Source organism: Vicugna pacos, chromosome 25 (assembly GCF_048564905.1).
Source record: "Vicugna pacos chromosome 25, VicPac4, whole genome shotgun sequence".
Taxonomy (NCBI): domain Eukaryota; kingdom Metazoa; phylum Chordata; class Mammalia; order Artiodactyla; family Camelidae; genus Vicugna; species Vicugna pacos.
Window position 1 is genome coordinate 13,299,977 of NC_133011.1, and position 19,927 is coordinate 13,319,903.

At 40.2% G+C, this 19,927-nt stretch overlaps 1 long non-coding RNA gene across 1 annotated transcript in view; it reads left to right on the plus strand.

Moving 5' to 3' along the window:
* LOC140689109 (uncharacterized) overlaps positions 1-2,382 on the plus strand; it is a 64,852-nt gene extending 62,470 nt beyond the window's left edge. Inside the window, exon 3 of the long non-coding RNA XR_012063987.1 lies at positions 2,253-2,382. This is a non-coding gene — a long non-coding RNA (uncharacterized lncRNA). The remainder of the gene's footprint in view (positions 1-2,252) is intronic.
* The last annotated feature ends 17,545 nt before the right edge of the window (positions 2,383-19,927 follow it).

The following is a 19,927-nucleotide window of genomic DNA, read 5'->3' on the forward strand; positions in this document are numbered from 1 at the left end:
CTGAAAACATGCAACCTCACAAACAAATGATGGTAGATAAGAAAAGTGTTTCTGATGACCAATTTGGAAATAGGTGTCAAATGCTTTTAAAATATTTATTTCATTGATTGATTTAATATTCTAGGAATATAGTTGAAGACAATGGAAGTACACAATAAGATTGTAGTATTACGTGATAGCAAAAACAGCAGCAACCTAAATACCCAACAATTGGGGATTAGTTGAATATTTTATAGTGTATGGTAATAGATTCTATGCTGCTGTGTAAAAAACACATTTTATATAATTAGTGATGTGGGAAAGTGCTCACAAAACATGTGGATGATTGAAAAGATGTATTGATGTCAACATGATATGTATATATGATATAGCATACAATCCCAATTTGTAAAATTTTATGTAGGGGAGCTCTTAACCTGACCTATACTTTATAGAAGCATCTGATGGTCCTCCTCCTTTTGTAAATTATCTTTACTGATGTCAGTACTTACGGAGAGCTGGCAGATCCCTAGAATACCCACATTTTTATTCCACCTGTTCATTTAATGTAGACTTAGTGTCAGATGTTGGCTTTTATGTCTTAATACCATTTTCCTTGGCATTATACTTACAAATTCTAATTGTAGATTAAAATATCTAGTAAACTATGAGTACTAAAAGAGAGTAATTATTTATGTTAGCTAAATAGAATTCTTTGGAAAAAGTCAATAAATTTGAGTAGGTAAGAGGATTTGCTCAGATTATGTGTGGACAAGAAAACTGCACCACTGAGGGAAATGATTAAATGCTAGAATTCTACACTGAGATTTCTTTATATGTTTTTATGTTATTGTTCCCATTTTAGGAAGACCAACCTAGAAATCATTTATGATTCATTAGGAAGATGATTTATGTTGTAAAAATGACATGGAGCTCCCATCAGAAGACCTGTGGTTAGAAAAAAAGCTTGGCTCTACATCAAAAGATTAGTGAAGAAAAGCTTATTTATTAAGTTAAACTTATAGCTTATGAATAATTTTTAAAGGTTCTTCACCTTATAAAACCCTTTTCTGATTCTGCTGGCCATCAGATAGGAGGGCTTCTACTGCACACGTTGGTATAAAAAAAATACTAGCAGTCAATACCAAGATGTTTTAGTGATTGGCCCTTGATAGTTATGATCTGTTTTTTGTTCTTCAAACATATATTTTTCAGTTTCCCTGAGGTGAATATGAAGTATTTTGGTCACAACTTAAGGTTATTTAAAGCAAAAAAAGACCTCTCCACCCTCTCACCCACAAAAGGAATTGGACTTTTTGCCTAAATATGGGATCATTACTCTTGTGGTCCAAATGTGGTGTGAGCTGGAGGTTCTTCCTTCCACACCACTGGAATCTGTGAAGGATTAATGGAGCCTGTGCAAGGTCACCTATTCTGTGTTCTGATGGACAAAGCTAAAGATGGGACAGTCCATCCTGAGCTTTTTCAAGTCTGTTGGCTACACAAAGCTCATGATGAAAACAAGCATCCACTACAACAGGCAAATATACTTAGTGCCCAACAGTGCTCAGAACCTGGGTATGAGTGATCGTCCTTGTGAAAGACTGGCATTCTGTACGGTGATTGCTTCCAGACCTGCCCCAGCCCTCCAGGTATGCTTATTACAAACATGTCATACACGGACTTAATTGTATATATACCATGTGTTTGTCACATGGCATATGAACATCAATCCTTTGCCTAGCACACGGTAACTCTGTAAACAGTAAGTTTTCCTTTAGAAGATTATATGACAGATGCATGTGAAAACCATAAATTTGGTTTAGATGTTAAACTACATGGCAGTGGTTTCTATGTCTGTTTTCTTTATAACTTTTCTGCAGTAAATATAGCTTGAATCATGGTGGAACTGAATGCTGTTTAATGTGCTAGTGAAATGTCTTCCATTTTGCATGAGTGCTTTATGTCCATGGTGTAACATTAAGTGATGGCATATTCTTTCAAATTATATTTATATTCCAAAACCCAATTCCCTAATTTGCTTTTCTTTTCTAATGTCTTTTTCCTCGCAAAGTCCATAGCATTAAAAAGATACATATTCCTTGAGAAGATATTGAGCTTTTGCTTAGGGTCATACATAAAGGGGTTTGATTTAAATAATCACAGGAGTTAAATTGCATCTGTCAGAGAGTTCTACATTTTTGGCAGTTATAGGCTGCCTTTATTCAGTTTAATGATGAAGATTTGACTTTGTTGGATTTTTTTCTTCTTAGGAAAATGAACGGTGCATCTTTCTTTAATTGTGATCCTCGTCAACCATTTGGCCCAGTAATGGTATGCAAATTAAACTCTTTAAAAATTAATGCTAACATTTATTAAATAATGCATCATACAAAAAGTTAATTTGAAATTCCAAGTTGGACTCCCTATCTGCGCATGAGAAAGTATTTTTTGTGCCATCTTCATAAAACATCTTTATAGTCTTTCTAAATACCTTGAATGTTTTTCTAGTATTTTGCAAAATTATCACTATGGAGACTGTTCATGTAGACAGTTTCTCTATGCTTTTCAATTTTGATTTGTATAAACTCTCAGATTTTGAATTTATGTCACTGCTCTGACTTTCTAAACTTAAAAATGCTTATAGATGTGTCTTTACTAAAATTTAAAAAGTCTTATTAAGGAGTACGTAAACTTAAATTGTACAAGCTCACATTCACTTTTGATTCTCAAATCACATGCTAGTTTGACAACTGTAAACTTACATAAGATGCTCACCCAGACAGCAGTGAGCACCAGTATTCAGCCTTGTACATTAGGGATTTTGTAAATTTGATTTGTGAATTTTAAATGAGATTATGAATATAATAATAATCTGGGAAGAATGAATCTTCTCAGAGGCAGGTAGCCATAGTGTTAAGAACAGGAGTGCTAGAGTGTGACTGCTGGGTTTGAATGAATGCCAGTCCTATAAGGTATGAGCTTTATTGTCTCAGACAAATTCCTTAACCTCCTTGGGTCTCAGTTTCTTCATCTGTGAAAATGACTACAATAACAGTACCTATCAGGGAGTTGTTATAAGAACTATGAAAAGCTAGTAAATGCATATAAAGTACTGATCCATAGTAAGCACACAGTAACAATAATATGTTATTATTATCTTGAACATTTCCCTTCACTGAGAAAATGTTAGCTATGCTACTTAAGTGAATCTTCAAAGGATTCGACAATTTGGATTTTATTTGCTAACATAAGAGCAAGAGTCAAGTATCTCTTTACTTTGTGTTATCTATAGAAATGGAATTTGGGAAAGAATGTAAAATCCTTCATTACAGCTGATTCTTCCGTCCAATGTGAATTACTTAAAAAGGGAGCTTTCCCATACATGTTTTTATTTCAACAAACATGCATTAAACACCTACTATATGCAAGACTTCGCGCTGACACTCGGCAGGGAAACATAGTAACAGGAGATGTAATCCTTTTCCTCACAGTTATCCCTGTAGTTAGCAATAGAGATCCTAATGTATCAAAAGTCAGTCATAACATAAAAAAGGTATTTCAAGAATTTGTAATAATGAAAAAGTTCATCATAAAAGAGCATATAGTTAAACATTTAAAAGATGATAGAAACAATAAATATGTTTGCTTATTTTATATTTATTTAATAATAGCCTTCTTGTTTCATAAATATGTGAAGCTTCCATGCTAAGCGTTTAAAGAAGAGTAAAATCTCTGCGGTTGGGTTGGTCTACCAGAGCCTCATGAAGGAGGTGGGCCTTGGGAACATTTTGAAGATTGAGTTCCAAACAGGCTTCATCTCTTAGACTATCCCGTAAGTGGTAATAAGTGATCTACATATTAATTGGAGACAGGTATAACTCAAGGACTCAATAGTTGACAGCATGCTTAATTACTGCTCTTATCTACCCTGCAGTAAGCTTACTGAGCTTTTGTCAAGAAGCAAGAGGAATTAGTAGTTAAAAAAAAAAACAGATCACAAACTTGATCATTTCAATAGTACTATGCTTATTAAGGACCTAGTCAATATCCCCCCCATTCCCCCAAATTCTATATATATCCTAAGCACTGGGGAGAAAGAAATGGATTCATCGTTGGGTCCTGGCCTCCAGGTGCTCACAGAACATGTAACAAGTATTTGTTATGCTTTATGATACATGCAAAGATAAGAGTAAGCCAGCGGTGTGATGGATGGGGGAAATGGGTGGGAGTGTATGTGTCATGGAAAGCTTCAGAGAAGAGCCAGCGTTTTTCATTCTCTGCATTCCTGAATGGTAGCCAAATAAACGTTTTAATTTTGGGTCAATTCAGAGTGCGTCACAACTTTTTCCTTCAACTGAATCTAAAGCTATGATCAGCGAGTAAAATTGCTAAGATAAGTATCAATCGGCCAGGAGTCTGTGGAACCATCAGTCTTTTTGATTGACACTTTGGTGTCCTTAGAGTTTGTTTCAGAAATGGTTTTGGGGTTTAGATATCTGAGTTAGTTGGAAGATACTCTAAATCACAAATCCTAATTAATAATGGATCTAAGCAAAAGCTGCTTCCCCTACACTTATGAGAATTTTTCTCAATTGTTCATTTGTTCTTTTATTTATTCAGTCATTTAAATGTATGTGCCAGGCAAGCTCTGCAGAAAACTTTTTGGCTGATTTGGGAATGAACAAGTACAATTTATTTCTTCATGGATTCTTAAAGTCTAGTATTTTGTACCTAGTTGTCTTACAGAGTTACCAGATTACATTAGTTGATAAGAATAACTATCTCATGGGTAGGGAACTAGTCCTTTGTAGTATGGCTTGGATGCAGAGCCAGCCTGAAATAAGGAAAACTTTCAAGTACTGTCTAATTCATTAAATATGGAATCAATTCAATTGAAAAACCATACCAAAGTAAACATGATACATATCCTTAGACTGAAGAATAGCACAGTCTACCTTCAAATGATGACTGGGACATTCATTAGAATATTTCATTGAGATGAAGTCTTTATAATTTTAAGTGATGGTTAGGATATTGTGGGATTTCTGAGAATGTTACTATCACCACTAATACCACCAATAATGACTGCCTACCACTTTACATTTGAGATATATTTTTTCCTCACGGCAGGTGCATAAGTGTGTACAGTCATGTCTATTTGCAAAGAAGGAAACTGAGGATGAGAAATGTTGAGTGACTTGCCTACTATCGGCAAGGAGTTGATAAGTGGCAGAGCCTATACTGTATTTGATTTCTGCTTATCTGTCAGGAGTCCATCTGATAGAAGAGAGATACTGCAAGGTGATCAACAATGAAAAAATTAAGATTGTTTAGCTTTTATGCCCTGAATTTTAATCACAGCCTTTGAGAGTCTGTTGAGAAGGCTGCTTTTCTGCTATGTTAGTATGTCTGGGTAGCTCAGGTGCTAATGATCATGGAAAGTAATATGAATAACTCTTACAGAAACTACAAAAAATGTTCTTAATTTTACTGGAATCAAGACATAAAACACTGGTGCAAGGACACATGTGATATGTATGTTATATAAAGGAAAAGTATAAATTAGTGCTGGGGCAGCATGGTCAACGACTACATAATCCCTATCATTCTTTACGTTAGTAGGGGAAGCCCTCTGGAATAGGTCTTATCTCAGAGCCTGATTGAATGATGGGAGAGAGATAGCTGGCAGAGATGAGTGGAGGTGTTGTTATTTCTGGCAGAGGCTAGGACTTGAAGGTGGGAGTTAGTAAAGGGCTTTGGAAAACATGTTTAAAAGAGCAGATGGGGTTAGTAGGGGTAGTTAATCACAGTATCTGAACAAGATAAGAGAAGTGTGAGTTTTGTGTCTCCTAAATGAAACATTTTGAAACAGAAGAAAGTTTTTTTTTTTTTATTTTAATATGTGGGTAGGCTTCTACTGTAATGCCCCAAGAAGCACTAGATTCTTGCCATGGCAGGTATTTTTATAGGACTTTAGCTGGTTTAACTTAAGTTAAAAATAAAGATGGCTTGACAGTTGTTGAGGGCTGGGCATGGGGGTATACATTATTAGAACTATTTTATTAATGAAAACAGTCTTATTCAAGAGTTCATAAAAAAGCAGAGCCTGAGTCAAGAATTAAGAGGTGATGCTTTATTCAGGGGGCACAATTTCAGGGTAGTGAAAGTGAGAAAAGGGGAAGTGAATTCCTAAGGATGGGAAGTAGTGCAAAGTGGTATGTTATGTCTCTGGCCTCTGCTTGGTGATAAACCTGGAAGAGACAAAGGCAGTGTGGCGTGGGAGACGTATCCACCTGGCCACTTGGTAACTGATCAGACTGCCTGGTGAAACTGCCTTGGAACAGAGGTGGGAGGAAAGCGGGAGAGAGACTTTATCTGACTGGGTGTCTGCATCTCCTCTCTCTTCTTTCTTATCGGTCAAATTTCTTCCATTAAAACACCCCACTCCCAACCAACACGCAAAACCCTTCGACATCTGCTCAGAACCCAGATTCTGTACTCATCAGTGTGGTATTAACATTCAGATCTGGAAGTGGTGAGAGAAACCATGGATTCCAGGTTTGTGTCTGGTTAGATTGGTTGGCTCTAGACAAGGGACAGCCGGGACGTAAGCAGAGTTGGATGGCTGTGGCTGTGTCAGGGCAGGTGGGTGAGCCTCAGCAGAATCTGAAGACGTGCATAGACAAAACTTTTATTTCCTGTTTATTTTATGTCAAGCACTAGACTAGAACTTTGTATGCCTTTTTAAATCTGTTACTGTTCCCACTGTACAGTGGGGTATCTGAACCTTAGAGTAGTTACTTGTCCTTAGATTTGAAACTAAGCAGTTCTTATTAACCTGTTGGAGGGCAGTTTCCTTTTTTTCCTTTCCTCTCTTTTCCTCCTCCCCCTCCTCCCCTCCCTCCCTCCCCCCTTCCTTCTCTCTCTTCCTTCTCTCTTTCCAGCCTGTCTCCATCCCTTCCTCACTCTCCTCTCTTCCTTCATTTCTGTGCTCCCTTCCTTTTTTTCTCTCTCCTCCTGTGTTCCCTTCCCCTTCTCTTTCTCTTCCTTCTTTTCTTCCTCCTTTGTCTCACCGCTTCCTCCCTTTCTTCCTTTCTTCAATACTTATTTTTAACTATCTGCTGTATTTGAGGAACTGGTCTAGCTGATGAGCAACACAACCAACACAGTCCTTGCTCTCCTGCCTCTTCAAATCAAGTTGAGGGATGGGAAGGAGATGCACACAACAGAAAAGTAAACAAATAGCCAGAATATTTTCATATGGTGGTTTATGTTATGAAGACAGTGAGACAGGATATGAAGGTGACTGCAAGGGTATAAAAGGGATGGAGCGGGGAAGACACTTATTTAAGTCGTGTGTTTAAAAAAGTCCTTTGTATAAGGAGTTGATATTTGACCTAATATCTGGCTGATGGTAAAAAATCGGGAGATGGGTCAGTTGGGTTGCTAAGTGGAGAAGGGCATATAGAAGAGGCTACTAGGAAGCTACAGGACTGGTCCAGGCCAAAGATGATAATGGGTTGGCATAGGATGGTAGCATGGAAATGAGAGAAGTGGATGATGTAGTAGTATAAATTGGGAAATAGGACCAAACAGAGGTCTTAATAATGACATTAAGGCTTTTGATGTAAGCAATCTGATGAATGGTGGTCCATTTATTAGGATAAGGAAGACGGACTGAATGGGTTTAGTGTGGGGGAAGTAAAAAGTTCTGTGTTTGTTGTGTTAAGTTTGAGATGTCTATTAGTCATTTACCTGGAGGCACAGGGAAACCGCTGAATTTGAAAGCCTGGAGTTAGGAGAGAAATATGGACTGAAAATTAAAATTTGGGAGTCATTGGCATACGGATGGTATTGAAAGCCACACTTTACTTAAAATATGATGATTTTAATAAACAGCGGATGTAACAAATGCTGTTTCTGGGATTTTTTTCTTTTTTCTCTTCTTTTTTATTTATTCTGACTATATCTTCACTCTTACATATAATTAAAATATTTGCACATCCTGAGTTAAGACAACTTTATAACACTTCGTTATAATTTATAACCCTAAATTATGGCTGATCTTCCTTTTTGGTTTTAGTATTCAATTTGTAAACCCATGTAACTTATTATTCTTTAAATTTGTAAATGAGAACTTTAAAAAAAAAAACAGCAGTTATCTCTAGTCAATAACTACCCATGTGTAGTCTCACATAAAGTTTCTTTACTTTTTTACTTATAAAATATATGGATATTAATTACCAAGAATTAGAATACTAATAGAAGCACTTGAAATATGATCATATGTTTGTATTTTGCTGGGCAAGGATAGTGACTTTATTCGGAAAGCTGGCCGACTGACAGGATGGCAGACTAATGTCTTGGAGAACCATCCTACTCCAGTCAGAACACAGTCTCCTTTTATACAGAAAAACAGGGGAGGCGGTGTGGATGGTTGTTGCAAACTTCTTGCCACAGGAAGCCTTTGTTCCTGCAGCTGTCCATGTGAGTCAGGCCCTGGTGTCCCTGTAAACCTCCAACAAACAAAGGCTATTTTCTGTTTTGCAACCTGCCATTTCTACATCAGTGTACAAGTGCTAACATCCCGGAACGGGCTCTCCTGTACATTTCAGGCTAAAGGCAACACTGTTTTACAAAAGGTGCAGAGCTAGCAAGACTAAGCCTGGAAAACAAGGCACAGTGGTGAAAGCCACAGGAACAGATCCAACATGGAGTCAGATTTGTTCTTGTCCGTTACAGAGGGACACGGTGAGAGCCTCCTGGCAGTTGGCCGGAGGCGTGGCCTGCTGAGAGCAGCCTCGTGATTGCCCGGAGAGGCCGCAGCGGTCACAGGGAGGCATTATGATGCACCACGGGCGGTTATAAAAGCTGGCGCCGCTGCCAAGGTGAGCCATAGCAGAGATGGCCTTTCTGGTTCTCCTGCTACTTGTGGCCACGTCCTCGACCGCCTTCTCCACACCCACCTCTGACACACTCCATACCCATTCCTCTTGCCCCGGGTCCCTCACCCACACCGAGCACTCTAGTCGAGTGCTAGGCTACTACACCTTCGGGCCCCTCTGCGGGCCAGCAAGCCCGTGTACCCGCACCCAGCGCCCCCTGTACCGGCATGGGCTGGCCTGGCTCCTCTCCTGGTTCCAGCCCCATGGTGGGGGATCGGGCACTGACAACAGGAGCACAGCGGACCCCTGCCCATCCTGGGACTGTCCCTCCCAGGCGTCTGCTGTCCCAACACAGCTTTCAACCGGCCAGCCAAGCGACCACGCAGAGACACTTGACAGAGGGCAGCCGCCGACTCCTATGCCACACTTCCCAGGACCTCCTCCAACTGAGCAAAGGGTATCCGGCCCCAAGCCTCATGTGGACGCAGCGCGAGTCATGTTTTGCCTCTGGCCGTCGGCACCTCTGCCGGTCCCAGGTCAGCTAGCAGGAAGAGGCTGCTACACCGTGGATGAGGAAGACATCCTGCCGGTCCTCACGCGTGCCGTCCCCTACCTTGGCCCTGGCTCCCTTGGCCCTGGTTCCCTCCCTGATTCAGCCCCAACCTCCTCCACGAAGGGAAGAATGGGTACCATTAGTCCAGCCTTCCCTACAGCCAGCCAGCCAGATGGGAGGCCAAGACAGACCAGAAACAGCAACCTGGACCCAAAGGCCGGCCTGAACCTGACATGGACTGGAAACATTCCAGGCCACCAGCCCAGGCCAGACTCGATATACCGCTGCTGTGGCTGGAGCAGTCACATCGGTGGTGGCCCAAGGAGGTGACGGCGGGCTTTGGCAAGGGCAGGCACTCCAACGTCACCATTTCGGAGCCCGGGACCCTTGAGAGCGTGGTCCTCCTCATGGGTCACTGGGCCGAGGTGCTGGCAGGCCCCTGGCCTGGGGCCACATTCCACCTACCGTCCTGGTTCTATAACACCTGCGGGGTTATCTTCCTATTGAGACTCATCTTGGGGAGGAGAAAGGTGCCAGCAGAACAGGAGCCCCGGGTCATGGCAGGGAGGGAGGGGCGTGGGCACATTCCAGGGGAGCCCCTGGCCCTGAGCATAGAGGAGTCCTTGGTTGAGCTCCAGAGGCTGCTGGAGAGGAATTATGAGTTGGAGTGGGAAGTGGAGGCCTTGCAGCAGCAGGAGGAGTGGTGCAAGCAGGAGGCTGAGGTCAATGAGATCAAAAGGGCCTTGGAGGGTTTGCTCCACGAGGTGTTTTAACTCTCCCCTCAGCAGCAGGGGGTACACTCGGGTGGGGGGGTTAGGTGGGGGGAAGGGCGTGGGGGGGCATGGGAGGAGAGCTTCCCATGTATGTGAATTGTCAATAAATAATGTGTTGGGATGCAAAACGTGTCCACGAGTGATGGTGGCCCCGGGAACCGCATCGCACGGAGTCCTCACACCCTTCAGCGGGCTGGTGTCCACTAGGCAGGTGCCTCCGTGGTTGTGAACTACAGAGGCAGCACCATGACACCCTGCCCGACCTCCTGGTGCCAGCGCCGAGCGGGGTGCCTTTGGATGGAGAGAAACCAGGTGGAAGGTCTGCTCCCGGTGTTTATTCAAAGACTGCTTCCGGCCTGAGGCAGCCAGTTGGTCGCAAAACTTAGGTTTCCACCTGACGTTCTGGCTCTGCCCTCCAGCCACGGCGGCAGTGCCCCTCCACCCCAGGGTCCTGCATGGGGCAGGCCTTGGATGATCGATCACGGGGGAGGAACCAGAGGCAGGAGCTCTACTCTCTGCTGCTGGGTGGGGGCACGGGGAGAGGGGGCGCAGACAGCTCGCCGTGCACTCAGAGCCACAGAAGCCCTACAGGACTGGGGGCGGACTTGCTCTGGCTGCTCTAGGTTGGAGGAGTGGGGCTGGCTGGACAGAGCAAGGCAGAGCAGCTTTCAGGTGGGAACTGGGAGATCAGAGGGTGCTGGTGGACGTGGAGGGAAGTGGCTGCTTCCAAGAGGCGGAGCTGAGAATCGGTGATTACTAGGGCACTGAGGGACTGCGGGGCGGCAGCTCAGGTGGGGTGGGATCCATCTCCCAGGAGCCACCCTAGCAGAGTCCCCTCTCACGTCCTCGACCAACTGTGAGACCAGAGAGTGACCGAGTCAGTGTCCTCTGATCCAGAGGGGGCAACACGGCCCACCTGGCTAGGGCGCTCCTCGCAGCAGGATCTGACATAAACCTGAGGTTGGTCACAATGGGACGAAACAGCACTGAGTTTCACAGAGCTGACAAAACGTCTTACTCACGCAATTGAGTCTAACTAGTCACTAAAAAATATCACTGTCCCTTCTGCATACATCAGAACACATTTTAAGTGAAGTAAGCCACAAAAAGAAAGAAAAACACCTTAGATCGCTCATATGTGGAAATCAAAAAAAAGAAAGGACACTATGAACTCACCTACAAAACAAAGAGATTCGCAGACACAGTAAACAATCTTATGGTTACCAGGGAAAACAGGTGGGAAAAGAGAAATTTGGTCATTTGAGCTTTACAAATGTAAGTCACTATATATAAAGATAGATTTTTTAAATTTCCTCTGCTCAATATCTCATAATAACCTATAATGGAAAAACATCACAGCCACACCTGGAAACAAGTGTCCTGGGAATCTGGGGCAGTGGCAGGAAGACGGGTGCTGCCCTTCATGAAGTGGTATATTTGCCCCCATCTCCCCTGCGACATGGCCTGGGGGCAGCCTCTGCCGCCCCAGCCCTGCTGGAGGCACCGCCTCATGTCAGCCTGCCCCTTTTGCTGACTTTTAGGTGTCCTAAGTGAGTGGGAAGTCCCAGCCAATGATATTCCATCCTTGCCACCGTAATTGTAGGGATGAAAAATGTATTTTCTCCACCTCCTTAGGTTCTGGGTCCTTTTCAGAGGGAAGACGCAATTCCATTTTTTTTCTTTTTATTCCAGAAGGAAGGAGCAGCTCTGTGATCTCCAGCCAGGTGGTTAACTTTTCTGTGCTTCAGATTTCTTTTCCCTCATTCTGACAAAGGCTTCCATTGACAGCAAGCTTGAGCTAGTTGAGAGATCGCGCAGCAGCTCCTGGCCTGGAGGCCCAGTCAGGTGCGACGGAAGGGCTGCGGCACACAGGCCGCAGAGCAAGGATATGTTTGTATTTTGAATCATAGAAGGTGAACATAATACAGAAGGAGGAACTAACAGCATATTCCTGAAATAACTTTGTTCAGTAAAAGCAACTGTCTTTGTGGAGTAAGTTTGGAAGGAATGGGAGATGTGTCAGTGCATCACGGAATCTGTCTTTGAGTGCCTGGTTTACAACAAGCCTAAAGGAATGCTGCAGAAAGCAATATTGTCTTTATGCTGCTAAATATTCCCCCATTCTCAAAGCTAAGAAGAGATACCCACTTTCCAATAAATATTTACAGAGACTTCATGACATGGTTTCCCAAAGGCTTGTGTGGATTTGAAAGCACTGACCATTTTAGGAAGCATTGATTATGCTGTATATCTGCACAGTGCTGGACTCTATATGAACAGAGCAGGCTGATTTGTAAAACACATTCAAAGCAGTGAGCTTAATATACATATGTTAAAGCCTGTGTTATACCCTGCTATATACCATGGATAGTATATAACATGGATTGTATATAGCAGGTCTGGTATATGGCAAGATATAAACTGCATCTAGGTGAGGAATCAATGAAGAAGGAAGAATACTTCCCCTCTGTTATTTGAGAAAATGAGTTTAGGATTCTTGATAGAAATGTAAATTTTAAACATCTCCAGTGACAAGAGGAGGGGGCTGGTCAGCTGTGAGCTGGCACTTATTTCCAGCATTCAGTCAGGAGGCACCAAGGAAGTAGGTGTGAACTCACACATCATACCTGTAATACCTCAAGCCTTGACTCTGCTCCTTCATACAGTGAGCAGATATTTTTTGACCATTGCTATGGAAAATTTGAGAGATGATGGCTCCAAAAAATGTGGAAGATGGTAGAAATAGATTGCTACAAAGCTTTAAAAACAGTATTTTTAGTGATTAGAAAGTAATCCCCCGCCAAAACATAATTGAATAAAGTTAGCTGAGTGTGTGAACAAAAATAATCACACCATCCAGTGATAACTTTCCAGACTCTAATTGGTTAGAAATATGAAAGGTGGTATTATCCTTGTCTATGGTGACTGAAACTGTGGGCTAAGGGGAAAAATTAGGTCTGATTGCCTCTTTTTTTTTAAGTGTAGACTGAACGCATGTCAATTAAACACATCAAAATTCTTTCTGATTATAGGCATCAATATAGGGTCTCTAACTGTTCTGGTTCATAATTTTTTAAAACAATCTCTCAGGCTAAGTCTTGAAGTTTTTTTTTTTCCCCACAAGAAAGACTAGTCAAAATCTTTGATTTGTTCAAAGCAAATTATGTATGATTCAAGTTACTTTCTTCTGCATCTCATCCATGCTTCTCAAAGTCTCTAATTTCCCAATTTGTGATTTTTCTAATGTATCCTACTTACTACTGTTGGATTACTGTTTCTGAGACTCTATATTAATTTTTCTGCTTAAATATCAGCCATGTAGTGTTTCCCCAGAGTGTCTTATATACACTATTCCCAGGCAATGCAAACAAGGCATCAGCGCTCAGATACTTTTGGAAATTGCTCTATACCTTCTTTCTCTCTTAGGGATTCCAAATATATATTAGCCTAGGCCAAGAGAAATCCTGGAGCAAATATAGCTGTTTAAGTTTGTTTAACCTAAGTGGTTCCAAAGTTATTTGAACTTGAACCCTTCTTCCTCCATTGGGAACACACTTTGCAACATGCAAATCTTAAAGTGTCCGATTACATTAAAAAAATCTTCAAAGATCTGTTAGAACTGTAAAGTAGGTAAGAGATCAAATAGTCCAGTAATTTCACTTTACAAATAGTATAACTGGATTAAGATAGGGCTGGAGACTTATCAAAGTTCACACTAGGAAGAGCCTTCTCAAGTTAGTGAAGAGACAGAATTTTAATCTCCATCTCCAAACCTGTAGTTTTTTCCATCCACATTTTGCTTTCTTGCAAAGTAAGTTTTAGCAGCTAAAGATTCCCTTTTCTACACCTTATCTATTATATATGGCTTCTGATAATGGTTGAGTGTCTGGGAGACCACAGTTTAGAATTATTTATTCAGAATTCATTACTAACACTGAATGCCATGCAGGGTGGACAGTGGGGAGCATAACAGCCATGGTTCTTTGACACACAATAGTCAAATCAATCCGCAGATAATTACAAATCTGAACAGATAACAGGGAAGTTGTGTACCACTTTCCGCAGTTAGGAATGAAGAGGAAAACCTACTTAGACAGGGCTCCAGGAAGGCTCACCCGAGGAGAGGAAACATTTAAACCAAGAGAGAAGGCAGCTGCGCAAAGAACCAAAGACAGACCTTCCTGGGGAGGACACTCACACAATGTGAGGGCTCTAAAGGAAGGAGACAGCTTTTCAGGAGTGAAACAATGGCCCAGGTGGCTTGACTGGGTGAGTTAGGGGAACGTGGTTGGGGATGAGTTTGGAGAGGCCAAGCGAGGATGCATGATTTAGCTCACTGCAGACTGTAGTAAATTGTTGGATTTTTCGGGGGATAGGAAGCCATAACCTCAGGCAGTGAACTGGTGGTCATTTTCCTCACAGATGGTATAGTCGATTCCAGGCAGTTGCTTTTGCAGAATTCTGAGATGGCAGTTTCTGCCAGTTCAGGATGTCAGGCGACTACTAGCTTTGTGGAAGAACATGGGCATACTTGTTGCTGGAGCACCTATGCCGCTGATAATAGGAAGCATGGTAGGTGGGAGCACCAGGTTAGGGATGATGCTGTCAGCATGGTGGTGCAGAAGTACAAGAGGCCTGACCAGTGATGGAGAGGAGACAGCAGAAAGATCCTCCTGTGGTTACAGAGATGGACCTTCCACCTGCAGTCTAGAGTGAAGTGGGCAGAGACGATGGTGGGCAGAGCAGCAGAGGGACAGGCTCTAGGCCATGCAGTTGTTAGAGCAGAACTAAGAAGCTTCTGGGCCTTGACATGGACTGCACATGAGGAGAAAGGACTTCATATCCTGGCTGGTAGTGCTGTAAGTGTGATATGGCTGTAGCATCATGGTGCAGGTTGGATAAAAAAAGGCCTAAAGTGGACCTGACCTTTTTGGTACACATTTTCATCCTTCAAATAAGGATTTCCCTAAGAAATTCTCGGTATGTCGTTTTCTGACATAAGGGTTGAATTTTCTTTTCACTGCAGCAACTGAATAAACTTCCTCTGCAATGTAAGCTCTGTTTTCTGAGTTATTATTTCAAATTATTTTTCCCATTCAGATCTTCCTTCCTTCCTTCCTTCCTTCCGGGTTTATTGATTGTTAACTCCATGCATACTTGATCCTAGACAGTGGAGAATCGTAATAAACAAGATAGGGAAGATTCCTGCTCTCATGGGGCTGACATTCTTTTAGGCATATCTCATAATGTTCTGAGTTAGAATTTTCACCACAGTGAAAGGATTACCAGAGGCTTGTAATGTTTGGAACCTGGAGTAATACCAACATTTTATTATAAATCTGCAAATGACTTCTGCTTACCAAAATATTATTTCTATTGCTACTACAGGATATTAGGAAGAACTAATCACATAATAAAATACTTTGTGATGAATCAAGGGAACATAAGAATTATTTAATTCCAAATAAGAGGTTCAAGCACAGATTCACATATTAGGATGTTTATCTTCAAGTTTTAGAATAACTGAATGTGAAAAAATAGGGCAAAAGTTCAATAAATAGTGATATATAGTAATATGATGCAATATGTATTCATTAAAATCATGCTTTTAAAGGAGCAATATTATGTAGCATTTAAGACTCTGGACACTGGAGGCAGGCGTTTTGTGTTCTTGAGGAGGATACGTATATTTTCACATAGAACATGTTTTTCTCTCCAGGCCTGAACATGTTAATCAGTCCCTTTCCTTTTCACAATTGTAGAGTGTGAACTGTATCGATGTACAATGCCCTCCGGTATCTGCGTGGGGCATTGGTTCCAGGACCCTACCCCAACCCCTGCCATGGATATCAACATCTGCGGACGCTCAGATTCCTTAGTCCATCTTCCCTATCTGCGCATGTGGAAGCCCTGGATACAGAGGGCTGACTGTACTATAAAAGATTTAACTATCCCCGATTCATGGGTATTCGAGACGTTTCCCATAACTTGCTTACAAACTACTGAAATAGACATCCTTGTACACATATTCTGGTGTACGTGGGCTGGCATTTTTATAGGATTCAATGTGAAATTGGGCTTGCTGGCTGATGGTTCTGTGCATTTATAATTTTGAGAGTTTCAAACTTCAGAAAGTTTGAATGACTTGTTTCACTTCTCACAATGACAGAGTTAATTTCCTCAAACCTTATACCTTAGTATTGTACTTAACAAATGCTTATGTTATATAAAGTGGTCGTGTTTGACATGCATCAAACTTCCTTTAAAACTGTCACTTTTAGCTCTGTAATCCTCTCTGAGTTACTGACTCTGTTTGCTTTGACTTTCTGATACTCATAATGGCAATATCAACAGAATTATTTTTTTGCTTTGTATTAAATAATGCAGTATAAAATGTTAGTATTGCATCTGGCATATTAAAAACTCAGCAAATGCTGTTATAGTGCAGCAGTGGAAAGTGCCAATTGTGGTCACTATGCTTATGTTCATGTATCTGCTCAGCAATTTACCAGCTGTCTTGACCTCTCTGTGTCTCAGTTTCCTCATTTGGAAAGTAGAGGTAATAGTTGTACCCACTTCTGGGTTTTTTTGTGTGTATGTGAGATTAATCAGGATACACAGTATGAGTTTCTGGCACTTTTGTACACTTAAATGTTAGTGATTAATTTTATTCTTGCTATGAAGCATAATTATTTAACATTCTCTCATTTCTCAGTTTTTCACTGCTACAAAAGGTAATGAAACATTTTTCTATGTAAATGTTGGCAGATGTTTCTGATTATTTCATCCTAACAATCTTAGAAGTGGCATTTCTGAATCAAAGGATGTGCAAGAATTTTCACTATTTAAGGCTCTTGATAAATTATATCCAAATTCCTTACAGAAAATTTATTTATTGGCTCAGTTTTACCAATTCATACTCCTGCTAGCAGTGGACAAGCCAGGACCTAGCTCAGCACAACCCTGTCAGTGTTCAAAAGTACAAGATTGATTTTTATCTTTTCCAGTGCTAGTAAAATTAATAGCTTATTATTGTCTTTATCTACATTTCTATGAGTATGAGAAGTTTAAACATTTTTCTTCAGATGACTATCATCTGTATTTCTTCTGAAATATTGTAATATTTTTTCTAGTGTTTAATAGAGGTTTGGTTTTTATTTATTAATTCATAAGATTTTTAGACATTAGCATGGCCCTGACAATATTGCATGACATAAATATTCAATCAGACCTTTCTAGGAATGCATTGTACCCTTTCTGCTAACTGCCAAAATTGTTCAGTTCCTCAGCTGTGTATTCCTGAGAGGGTGTTCTGATAGTCTAAGCTCATATTTTTGAACCTAATGATTCAGTTTAGACAATAGAAGAATCTGTATCTTATAAATCATATATCCTGATTCAAAAACTATGGCCTGGGGAAAGTGATCACATGGTATGGAGGATAACTGTAACGATTCAGTTGTTCATACAAAGGATAGCTTCCATAAATGGGGGATGCACAGACACCATAAAACACATCTAGTTTTCTATCAGACAGGACTTATTTTTCTAAATAGTCAATTTCCTCAACATCTTAATACAATAATTTATTTCTTTCTTCTACTGTGTATTCATCTTTATCAAATACTGAGTTCTTCTTTACACTAAGGTCTGTTTTAAGGTTATCTATTCTATTCATTCCACTGTTCTGTCAGTTCTTGTGCCAGTTATTATAATGCTTTAATTAATTTTATTACACGGTTCTTGGAGGCAACCCTCTTTTTCCTCTCATTTTTCACAACTGCATTTGTTACTATTTTAAAATTTTAATTCAGGATGAAATATACATGAATTTTCTCAAGGCTTCTCTCAATAAAAATCTCAGTGAAATGGTCAAATCTGTTAGTTAGCTTGACATTTTCCCCAATGATATTAATTTCTTGTAATACTGTATTATTGCCAGTGAATATTGCTAGTGAAGTAGTTTTTCTTTTTGAATTAATAAAGGTCCTCTTTGTACCTCAAAAATGATTAATTTTGTAAATGTACCAAAGGTATTTGAAAGGGAAACATTTGCATTGATACAACCATGTTGATTTTATTATTCGAATTTTCTATATTCCTGTTTTTAAGCTGTGGTCAAAAAAATCCAAACATTTTGAGAAGCATATAGAATAGTACCATAGAGGGGTAGGAAGGGACAGACTGAGATTTCAAAATGTAGAATAGATAAACAAGATTATACCGTATAGCACAGGGAAATATATACAAGATCTTGTGGTAGCTCACAGCGGGAAAAAAAAAAAAGTGACAATGAATAGAATAGTACCGTAAAACCTCTCTCTCTTTTTTTTTTCCGACACCCAGCTTCCAGCAGTTACCCACTTAGAACTTGTTTTGTTTCATTCTTATTCATTTCTGGATTCTTTTAAAGTAAATCCTAGACATTACATAGTGTTATTTATGATGCCAGTATATATCTCTAAAACATAAGGACTCTTTGGAAATATAATTATACTATTAGTATTTCAACTAAATAAAACTAGCAATAATTACTCAATACCAAATGTCCCCCCGTCCGTAATCAGATTTCCAATTGTGTCATAATTCTTACTATTTCTTTTTTAGCAGTTGCTGGATCCAATGTGACTGCTTTTGTCCTTCCCACACTTCTGTAAGCTATAGATTCCTCCTTCATCTCTTGTTTTTTTGTTTTTTGTTTCTTCCTTTCAATTTATTTGTTGAAGAAATCAAGTTGCTTGTGTATAGCTTCCCACAGTCTGGATTTTGCTGACTGTATCTCTGTGGTCCAGTTTAAAATGTTCCTCTGTCTTCTGTTCCCTGTGATCTGGTAATTGGGTAGAAATGCTTGATCAGATTCAGGTTCAGTTTCTTTTTCAAGCAAAACCAGTTCACTGGTGGTGGTAAGTTCTTCCATCAGAAGGTACATACCACCTGTTTGCTGTTTTTTGTGATAGTGGCATTCTCTAGTCATTACTCAGCTCCGTTGTTTCCTTAGGGGTTGCAAAAGAGTAATGTTTTTACTTTATTTTATGTATTTAATTTATTTTGCATTTTAAAATTTTTATTTTATTACATTTTATCTTATCATATCTTCTTTCTTTATTAGCTTATGTCTTAATGAAAAGAAGATTCCCCTCATCATTCACTTGGTTACCTGGAGGTGAAATTCATATAGGAAAAACATAGTAAATACTTTTCTTTTCATCTGTTTACTATGTCACTATTTTTGGTCTATTTGGTATGTGAAAGTTTGAGTGAGACTTCACCTTCTCTAAAGATTGTATTTCTATCCACTTTTTCTCAGTCATATATATAATGAGTGTTATCTCACTACGTGTCTATTGAACCTGTATTTTCAGTGAGTGCGTTGTACTCCATAGCACAGACTTGCTGTTATGTGTTACCAATCTGGTATTCTTGAAAATTACGGCAGTAACTATACTTGTGCAGACATACCTCTGTGAGTACTTCCTAAAAATGGAAAAGCTTTCCAAGAGTACACATATTGTAAATGTTTGTAAGTGCTGACAAATTATTTTCCAAAGAGGTGGCATGGCTTTACTCTAAGTGTGCGTATGCTCTTTGCCTCACACCCTTGCCAGTTGTATATATTCGTTCTTTTAAAATGTTTGCTGATTTGATATAGAAAAATGGTGACTCCTTATTGTTTAATGTGCATTTTCTCAATTACTAGTGTGGTCAAAGATTTTTTAAAAATTTGCTTCATTGTG